Raw genomic sequence first — 11,070 nt, forward strand, 5'->3', positions numbered from 1 at the left:
TCATTTCATCTCGCAAAGCGCGACATGACCTGTCATTGCTTCCAATGCCATGATAAAATTTTTTCTGTTTGTTCACAGGGATAATGTCCTCCTCCTTCAATGGCAACATCTCTTGACAGTGCGACATAAACTAACTGTTGAAATTGAACTTTTTCATAATAGTAAACAATTGTCAACCCACAAGCTGGTGCCAGTGGAAAGTGGTTTCTCTTAGCTGACGTACTGTACTTATTGACTGCATTATTTTTTTGTAAAACCTTGGAATTTATTAATTAAAATCACCACTCAGAAGTCGTTTTATCTGTTGGAAGCGAACGATTTTCGAAGAAAAATCATTTCTAATATGCCACAAGACAAAATTAGAAATGAGCTTCTTAAACCTCACGCTGTCAGATAAAACGATATACCTCGTCATCGCGGGTCGATTTCCAAAAATGGAAATGAAGACACACGGAAATGATTCTGTGAAGTATAGTCTTAATTTTTCAAAGGCCAACGCAGAGTATTTCAAACAAAAGTCACATAAAATAGTTGAGAATTCGCAGAAAGACAAACGAAAGAAAAAGAACTATAACTTCAATAATGCACAAGCATACAAACATACATATGCGCAAACATGTGAATATGTCACCAACCAAAAATTTAAGCATTGTTCTACAAAAACAACAACAGCATAAGCATAGCAACATTGTGTTGTGTTGTTGTGTCGGTCGAGCTGTGCCGAAAGAAACGAACAAACGATCGCCGATTGTCACCGCTTCGCTTGCTGCTCGAACATCTTCGCAGACAAGGTTGCGTTAGATTCACATTGAGCAAGGTTGCGCAACTTGCATTTAACGCAACCTTTTCCGGTGTCGTATAAGAAATATAACTTCAAAAAAACATTGGAAATATACTTGGTTATGGTACTTATAGGCTCAGCTCCAAATACACATTTTTTTTCTTCTACAGCTCTTCGTGAGCTTCGGTTTACTGCGCGTGAGAAATCCAGACATCCAGAATCACGTCTTTCTCCAAATCATTGATCCATATTTATATTCATATCAACCCTTCCTTAGTATTTAATTCCTTGGCTTCTCTGTGCTCTTTTAGTGTCAATTCTTGTTACATTGCCTAGCCATCTTTTTCGCTGCGCCTTGATAAATCGTTTAGCTTTTAAGATATACCAGCTTAAAAATTGTCAAAATCGAACCATAACCCCTCTGTTTTTCACTGATTTTAGACATGTGTACAATATCTGTTAAACTCTCAGATATTTTATTGAAATATGGAGGGGATCTTTTCCCTTTAATAACTATAATATTATGATCTTATGACAAAAATCGGTAGAATTGGGTCAATACTTCCCCTAGTCTTAAAAAAATTCCAAAAATATGTAAAATTGATATATGAACTACATTAACTTGCACATACTACAAGTAAATATTTTGCTTATAATTCTTCTTCTCTTCTTTACTGGCGTAGACACCGCTTACGCGATTATAGCCGAATCAGCAACAACGCGCCAGTCGTTTCTTCTCTTCGCTACGTGGCGCCAATTGGATATTCCAAGCGAGGCCAGGTCCTTCTCCACTTGGTCCTTGAACCGGAGTGGAGGTCTTCCTCTTCCTCTGCTTCCTGCGGCGGGTACTGCGTCTAATACTTTCAGAGCTGGAGTGTTTTCATCCATCCGGACAACATGACCTAGCCAGCGTAGCCGCTGTCTTTTAATTCGCTGAACTATGTCAATGTCGTCGTATATCTCGTACAGCTCATCGTTCCATCGAATGCGATATTCGCCGTGGCTAACGCGCAAAGGACCATAAATCTTTCGCAGAACTTTTCTCTCGAAAACTCGCAACGTCGACTCATCGGTTGTTGTCATCGTCCAAGCCTCTGCACCATATAGCAGGACGGGAATTATGAGCGAATTATAGAGTTTGGTTTTTGTTCGTCGAGAGAGGACTGTACTTTTCAATTGCCTACTCAGTCCGAAGTAGCACCTGTTGGCAAGAGTAATCCTGCGTTGGATTTCCTGGCTGACATTGTTGGTGGTGTTTACGCTGGTTCCAAGATAGACGAAATTATCTACAACTTCAAAGTTATGACTGTCAACAGTGACGTGTATGCCAAGTCGCGAGTGCGACGACTGTCTGTTTGATGACAGGAGATATTTCGTCTTGCCCTCGTTCACGGCCAGACCCATTTCTTTTGCTTCCTTGTCCAGTCTGGAGAAAGCAGAACTAACGGCGCGGGTGTTGAGACCGATGATATCAATATCATCGGCATACGCCAGCAGTTGTACACTCTTATAGAAGATGGTACCTTCTCTGTTGAGTTCTGCAGCTCGAACTATTTTCTCCAGCAGCAGATTGAAAAAGTCGCACGATAGGGAGTCGTCTTGTCTGAAACCTCGTTTGATATCGAACGGCTCGGAGAGGTCCTTCCCGATCCTGACGGAGCTTTTCGTGTTGCTCAACCTCAGTTTACACAGCCGTATTAGCTTTGCGGGGATACCAAATTCAGACATCGCGCAATAAAGGCAGCTCCTTTTCGTGCTGTCGAAAGCAGCTTTGAAATCGACGAATAGGTGGTGAGTGTCGATTCTCCTTTCACGGGTCTTTTCCAAGATTTGGCGCATGGTGAATATCTGGTCGGTTGTTGATTTACCAGGTCTGAAGCCACACTGATAAGGTCCAATCAGTTGGTTGACGGTGGGCTTTAATCTTTCACACAATACCCTCGATAGAACCTTGTACGCGATGTTGAGGAGGCTTATCCCACGGTAGTTGGCGCAGATTGTGGGGTCTCCTTTTTTGTGGATTGGGCATAGCACACTTAAATTCCAATAGTTGGGCATGCTTTCATCCGACCATATTTTGCAAAGAAGCTGATGCATGCTCCTTATCAGTTCTTCGCCGCCGTGTTTGAATAGCTCGGCCGGCAATCCGTCGGCCCCTGCCGCTTTGTTGTTCTTCAGGCGAGCAACTACTATTCGAACTTCTTCATGGCCGGGTAATGGAACGTCTGCTCCATCGTCATCGATTGGGGAATCGGGTTCGCCTTCTCCTGGTGTTATGTGTTCACTGTCATTCAGCAGGCTGGAGAAGTGTTCCCTCCATAATCTAAGTATGCTCTGGGCATCGGTGGCTAGATCACCTTTGGGGGTTCGACAGGAGTATGCTCCGATCTTGAAACCTTCTGTAAGTCGCCGCATCGTTTAGTAGAATTTTCGAGCATTACCCCTGTCGGCCAGCTTATCAAGCTCTTCGTACTCACGCATATCGGCCTCCTTCTTTTTCTGTCTACAAATGCGTCTCGCTACCCTTTTCAACTCTCGGTATCCATCCCATCCCGCACGTGTTGTGGTCGATCGTAACGTTGCAAGGTAGGCAGCCTGTTTTCTCTCCGCTGCGACACGGCACTCCTCGTCGTACCAGCTGTTCTTTTGCACTTTCCGAAAACCAATTGTTTCGGTTGCAGCTGTACGTAAGGAGTTTGAAATGCCGTCCCACAGTTCCCTTATACCAGCTGGGCAGCGGCACCTTCCCAATTAAGGGACCAGGCATTCCAGGTGCATGCCCTCAATTCGTAGTCCTCATTTCGTTTTCTATGGTCGTCATCAAAGGAGGGTTTCTCATCCGAGGCTGGTTGTTAATTTTCATTGGGGTGTTTTTTTACGTGGCGAGTCCCAACCCCATCGCACAACCCTTTATAGGGGATATTTCGCCTTCTCACTTTAGCTCGCCTTCAAACGGATGTTCTTAGGCTACCCAGAGGATACTTGGTCAAAGACAGGAAGTCGTGAGCTGCTTGAGTCATATGTAAAAGAATCGTTTCTGGCCGCTCCCAAGTGAATGGCGATCAGAGAACTTTCCTCACTTGCGTGAACTTCTACACATGACTCCATCCTCCATTTGCTTATAATACTAATATAATGTTCCGAATTTACTCCTTGCTTGTTTTACTTTACTAGGTTCGTATTTCTGGATTGACAAATAAAACTTAAAGCCGTTTAATTCACTTCAACAAAATCTCTTTATTTTACAACTCGTCTACACTATATCAGTTTACTCTTAGCACTGGTTGATTACGTTGGCGCTGCCACGGCTTATATAGCCACGCACTCCTCGCTGATGCCGACGTGTCCTTCTAGAATATTGCGCCTGGAAACTACAAGAACATAACGCAATACGGCGCCAAATGCAGCTATTGTTTAGACAAGCAAACAGCGGAGGCGCCAGACTCAGCAATTGTTTAAGTAGACAAGCAGACGGCTGCGGCGCCCGATGTTTATTGTTTCGACAAGCAGACAGACGCGGCGCCAGATGTCTGCAACAAGACAAATGCTATTCCATATACCTACAGCTATTGTTCATAATAAGGGATGCATATAGCAATACAAATACAACTTAATACTACTTTTGTAACACTGCCATCCACTAAAGCCTAATCGTCCCGATTAGGCACAAATCCTCTTGAACCAAATGGGGCGAACCTCTCCAAATGTACTACTTTCATTTTACATCGTGCTTTTCCATTTCTTTGTATGCGGTATACCACGTCATTAAGTCGTTTCATCACCATATAGGGTCCTTCCCAAGCTGTCTGCAGTTTCGGGGACAAGCCTTTCTTTCGAAGTGGATTGTACAACAGGACTAGATCACCTTCTTCAAAACCTTTTGAATTTGCCGCTTGATCGAACCGGTCCTTCATCTTATTGCTCATCAGATGCGTATGCTGTCTTACCATTAGATGCAATTCATTCATTTCTTCCTTTAAGGCAGAACAATAATCTCCATCATTTCTTACAGCTGTAGGATTCCTTCCAAACTTAAGATCAGCAGGGAGTCGCAGATCAGATCCGAAAATAATCTTTGCTGGCGTGTAACCAGTTGTCTCGTGCTTCGCTGAACGATACGCCAGCAGGAACATCTGGATGCACTTGTCCCAATTCCGTTGATCTTTATCAACGATTTTCCGCAGATGTTCTTCGAGCGTTCGGTTGAATCTCTCCACCATTCCATCTGATTGTGGATGTAACGCTGTTGTCCGTGTCTTGTGGATGCCCAATAATGTACAGACTTCTTGGAAAATGGAAGATTCGAAATTCCTGCCTTGATCTGAGTGTAATTCGACGGGCACTCCGAACCTTGTTTTCCAATCTTCTACAAACGCTTCGGATACTGTCTTCGCTTCTTGGTTTGGTAAGGCGTATACTTTTGGCCATTTACTGAAATAGTCCATGACAACCAGTAGATATTTGTTTCCGGCCGTACTGGTTGGGAACGGACCTGCAACATCCATTGCGACTCGTTCAAATGGTGATCCCACGTTGTACTGTTGTAGCCTACCGCGACTTTTGGCTTTAGGACCTTTAGCTGCCATGCACTCTCCGCAATTACTTATCCATTCTGCTATGGAATCTCGACAACCGATCCAGTGGAACCGTTGTTTAATCTTCTCTATAGTTTTTGTAATTTCAAGGTACCCTCCACTAGGTCCATTGTGATATTCTTTCAATACTTTCGGGATCATGGACTTCGGTACTATGATCAGCAGACGAGACTGTTTGCCATCTTCGCTTTCCCAGGTACGATGAAGGTATCCATTAACGAGGTTTATGCTGTTCCATTGGGCCCAATATGCTTTTGCAGTTGGACTCTCGCTACTTATTTGTTCCTTTGGTGGTCGCACCCCATTTCTTTGGCCATTACCAGCTTTGCAAGATCAGGGTCCTCCAGCTGATTGATTCTGATGCGGTGAGGAGTCCAATCATCTTCAGGTTCTATATTCAGTAATCGCACGTCGATTATACCTTCTTTTCCTTCTGATTTGGAGCAATGTTTACATTCCAGTGGACAAGGGCGACGTGATAAGGCATCCGCATTTTTGTGGTGAATCCCCTTTCGATGTTCCGTTTCGAAGTCGTAATTCTGTAATCTTTCGATCCATCGTGCAATTTGGCCTTCCGGATTCTTAAACTGTAATAACCATTTTAATGCTGCATGATCAGTCCTCAGCAAGAATCGTTGTCCATACAAATACTTGTGGAAATGTTTTACACATTCCACCACAGCTAGTAGTTCTTTTCGCGTCACACAGTAGTTTTTCTCTTGTGTCCCGAGCACTCTGCTGTAATACCCAATTACTCTTTCTTGTCCGTCGATGAGCTGAGACAGGACACCTCCAATTCCATAAGCGCTCGCATCTGTATCCAGGATGAATTTCTTTCCAGGTATTGGATAAGCTAACATCGGCGCCGTACAAAGTAGTTCTTTAAGCTGCTCAAACGCTTTTTCTTGTTCCAACTGCCATACAAACGGGCGATTCTTCTTTGTTAAATCATGTAAACTTCTAGCCACGTTCGCAAATCTAGGTACAAAACGGCGGTAATACGTGCATAAGCCGAGGAAGCTGCGGAGTTCATGTATGTTGGTGGGTTGAGGCCAATCTTTAACTGCTTTTATTTTTCCCTTCTCGGTGTGAATCCCCTCAGTTGACACTTTATGTCCGAGATATGTGACCTGCTTCTTCCATAATGAACGTTTTTTGGGATTCAAGCGTAATCCGGCTGATCCTCTAGATTTTTCAGATGATCATCAAAACTTTTTCCCATGATGATAATGTCATCAAGATACACCAAACATGTCTTCCAGTTGAGTCCTTTTAACACATGTTCCATCAGTCGCTCGAACGTTGCAGGCGCATTACATAACCCAAATGGCATCACAGAGAATTCCCATAACCCGTCGCCCATACTGAAAGCGGTCTTTTCACGGTCACATTCATCAATCTCGACTTGCCAATATCCACTTTGTAGATCTAATGTAGAAAACCATTTCGCTCCAGACAAGGTGTCTAATGTATCGTCGATTCTTGGTAGAGGATAACTGTCTTTCTTTGTGACATCATTCAACTTCCTATAATCTACGCAGAAACGGGTGCTACCATCTTTCTTTTTAACTAGGTCGATAGGTGAGCTCCATGGACTTATTGAAGGTTCGATTACACCGTTTTTGTGCATGTCCTCAATAATTTTGTTAGCATCCTCACGTTTTGCTAGTGGAACCCTACGCGGAGCTTGTCGGATTGGTTTAGCGTCTCCGGTATTTATGCGATGTTTGATAATGCCGGTTCTTCCTGTGTTTCCTTCGTTTGCAAATTTTTCTGCTTTTAATTTTTCATTTCCATGCAGTTCGTTCAGCAAATTATTTAGGAGTGTAGGACTTATCTGCTGTGGCTCAATAGTAGGCTTCTGTTGTGACCGGCTGGCACTGTCCAATTACTGCTCCTTTCTTCGGACTTATAGGCGTGTTGAATTCATTCACTACTCTGACTGGAATGGTGGCGTCTTCTCAAGTTTTCACAAGCGTTCTTCCTACCAATATGGGTGTATCTATTTTTGTTAGTTCCACAATCCACAACTCTTCAGTCCCACCTCCTCCATTCACTTTAGCCCATACAATCGCCTCAGATTTTGGTGGAATACTCTGATTATCATCAACAATCACCCTCTTACTTTCAACGTTGGTCACATATCCGGTGTTTATAGGCATCTCCATGTTCTGGCAAAACAGCATTTGCTTGTTTAAATCCAAAGTAACCCCAATCATGAAATCTACTCCCATTATAATTTCATCCGTGATTTCTGCTACGATGAAGGTGTGATTAACTTCCAGGGTACCAATCATCACTTCGCAAAACACTTTTCCCGCGACAACTGCTTCCTCCCCGGTGGCCGTTCGAAGCTTGCAACCGACTAATGGTTCAACCGTTCCTCTTACCACATCCGGTCGGATAATTGAATGTGCGGCACCAGTATCCAAAGTAAGCGTTGACAGTCGTCCATTTACAATGCCGTTGATAGTAAGATTGTTGTCATGGCGACCTATTTGTGATATCGAGATGGCGGGGCAAATAGTTGTGGGAACCAGCTCACGCCCCTTTGAACTGTTCCGTTTTAGTTTAACGACTTGTGAGATGTGGATGCTCCGTCATCGTTATCTGTTGGTTGTTTCCGTTTTGATGGGTTTACTTTTATATTGCAATTTCGGCAAAGTGACCCGTTTTTCCACAGTTGAAACATCTTCCTGTTGTATTTACTCGCGGTGCAGCAATTGTCTTCAGAGTCTTCAATATTTCTTCCATCAGCGCCGGTTGTTCCATTTCAACCCTTTGTCCTTTGTGTGCTGGTTTACTTAGTAGGGAAGCTGTTTCCTGTGTGAGGGCGTGCGAAACCGTTTCAGCAAACGTTCTTTTTGGCAATGCATATGTGGCGCGTTTGGTGTCCACATCACGAATTCCATTTATGAAACATTGAATTTTTACCCTCTCAATGTAATCCACAGGTGCATCTGCATTTGCCAAATGAGCCAGTCGTTCTATTTCAGTTGCGAACTCTTGCAATGACTCGTTCATTTTCTGACCCCTATTTTGCAGTTCGATCTGGTATATTTGTTTCCGGGGCTCACTACCATATCGTCTTTCTATCGCACTCATCAATGCCTCATAGTTGTCCCGTTCACAGTCTGGAATAGTCTGAAGGATTTCTGTCGCAGGTCCTTTCAATGATACAAACAAGGACGCCACTGTGTCCGCTGCATTCCAGTTATTGGCCATTGCTGTCTTTTCAAACTGAAGTTTGAAAATTTGAAATGGAATACTTCCATCGAATGTGGGTGCCTTCAATCTTGGATTATTTGTTGATGGTGCAAGGCCATGCAGTTGCAGTTCTCGCATACGATTACTCAGTTGAAGAAATTCTGATCTTAAATTTTCTTCGTCATTTTTTATTGTGCTTAATTCGTCTTCAAATTTTGAAAATTTCTCTTGCACTTGTGTATTATTTTCTGTAATGTGTTGTACCAAACGCTTTTCTAACTGCGTATTATTTTCAGACATTTGTTGTGTAAGGCGAGACTCTAACTGTGATGTATTTTCAACTATTTGCGTCATTTGCTGTGACAGACGATTTTCTGTTTGCACTGCATTTTCTGCTATTTGCTTAATAGCCACTAACAGCATGTTCGTGTCTACGCTTGATGATGTTCGTTGTTCTTCTACTTTTTCTTCTACCTTTGTAGAAGTTTCTGGCCCATCAAATTCGAACTTGTCCACATTAATTCCATCCGCTTTCATTGCTTCACGTAATCGTGCCTGCAGATCCGCCTTTTGCCCGCTTATCGGCAAATTACGCTCCTCCAGTTCCTTTTTTAATTGCTGAATTCTCAATTCTCCGAATTTAACCATCTTGAATTTGGATTATTTGACAATCCCACTTCTGACACCAATTGTTGCGAATTTACTCCTTGCTAGTTTTACTTTACTAGGTTCGTATCTCTGGATTGACAAATAAAACTAAAATCCGTTTAATTCACTTCAACAAAATCTCTTTATTTTACAACTCGTCTACACTATATCAGTTTACTCTTAGCAGTTTAGTCAAGCAGACAGCTGTGGCGCCAGACTCAGCAATTGTTTGAGTAGACAAGCAGACGGCGGCGCCAGAAGTCTATTGTTGCGACAAGCAGACAGCCGCGGCGCCAGATGTCTACAGCAAGACAAACACACGTAATGCTATTCCATATACCTGCAGCTATTGTTCATAATAAGGGATGCATATAGCAATACAAATACAACTTAATACTACTTTTGTAACAATAATATACGAGTAAGCATTAGCCGAACATATCGATCATTGAAGCAGTTGTCTTCATATAATTTTTTTGAAACATACAAGTATTTCCGAGTATATTCGAGCAATGGCATACGTTCATGAAATCAGTCTAGATTTTGTACTAATCCCGATTTATAATATTAAATATAGTTACTTCCAGCCTTTTTTAATTTCCATCTGACTTTAAACCGTTTGCATTGCTCAACATATGTGATTTTTAATGAAAATAAGCTAATTTCTGAACCATAATGTGGTCCAGTACTGGAAATTCGTTATCTCACGTCAGCCACTGCATTGGTCGCCTGATGCTATTAATAGTGAAACAATGCAAAGCCACGTAGCTAATAGTAAACATAGGCTCTAGATATACTTTTCTTTAGATTTAAGTTTTAGTTATAAATTGTAGCTCTTAAGGTGTAGCAGTAGTCCACCAAATTATTATAAAATAAATAATTAAAATAATAAGAATTGTTTAACTTATTTAACTGGCGCCCAACAAAAAGGACTGGAACCCAACAAAAACAAACGGATTGGAATATAACTATTATAAATAAATAAAGAAGCATGTAAGTAGAGTGCTTATTAAACAAAAAAACAAATAGAATCTGTGCGAAAGGTTAATTAATTTTCATTAAATATTGTAATATTTTTACGAGTGATAGTGAAGTAGAGTAATCAGACCATATAAAATGTCGCTTAGAGAATCAGAAATAAAAACGCTTATTGAGTTTGCGGTTAACTCTGCACTTTCAAATCAAGCTCAAATTTTTGAACAAAGGGTAAAAACTTTAGAAAATAAATTTGCATCATTAACGGTACCTGTAGTAGAAGTATTTAGAGATGCTGAAATAGTACCAGGAATATGTTGTGATGAATCATTAGACATGGTAAAATCACTACATGATTTCGAAGGGAAACACGAGACATATATATGTCTCATGGCGTAAGGCTGCACATGCGGCTTATAAACTGTTTGAGAGTTATGTAGGAAGTTCTAAACACTACCAGGCAATAGGCATTATTAGAAATAAAATAAGGGGCTCCGCTGATATGGTGCTGTCCTCATACGATACACCACTGAATTTTAAAGCTATTATCAACAGGCTAGAGTCTACTTACGCTGACAAACGACCTATTTACCTTATTGAACTAGAGTTATCGACTCTACGTCAAGGAAACTTGTCAATAATGCAGTACTATGAGGAAATCGAGCGTAAGTTAACGCTCCTCATTAATAAAACTATAATGACACACGATAGCCCCCTAGCTTCCTCCCTTAACGACAAATACAGAACAGATGCACTGAGAGTATTTATTTCAGGCACGAAAAAACCCTTAAGTTACATTCTTTTTGCAGCACGTCCAAATGACCTGCCATCAGCATTAGCCTTAGCTCAAGAAGTTGAGTCTAA

The 11,070-nt window shown here is 41.8% G+C and overlaps 1 pseudogene; it reads right to left on the minus strand.

The window, feature by feature from the left end:
- Positions 1 to 280: 280 nt before the first annotated feature.
- LOC125775877 (small nucleolar RNA U3) lies at positions 281 to 479 on the minus strand (annotated as a pseudogene).
- Positions 480 to 11,070: the final 10,591 nt, after the last annotated feature.

This window comes from Bactrocera dorsalis, chromosome 1 (genome assembly GCF_023373825.1).
Source record: "Bactrocera dorsalis isolate Fly_Bdor chromosome 1, ASM2337382v1, whole genome shotgun sequence".
Classification (NCBI taxonomy): Eukaryota; Metazoa; Arthropoda; class Insecta; order Diptera; family Tephritidae; genus Bactrocera; species Bactrocera dorsalis.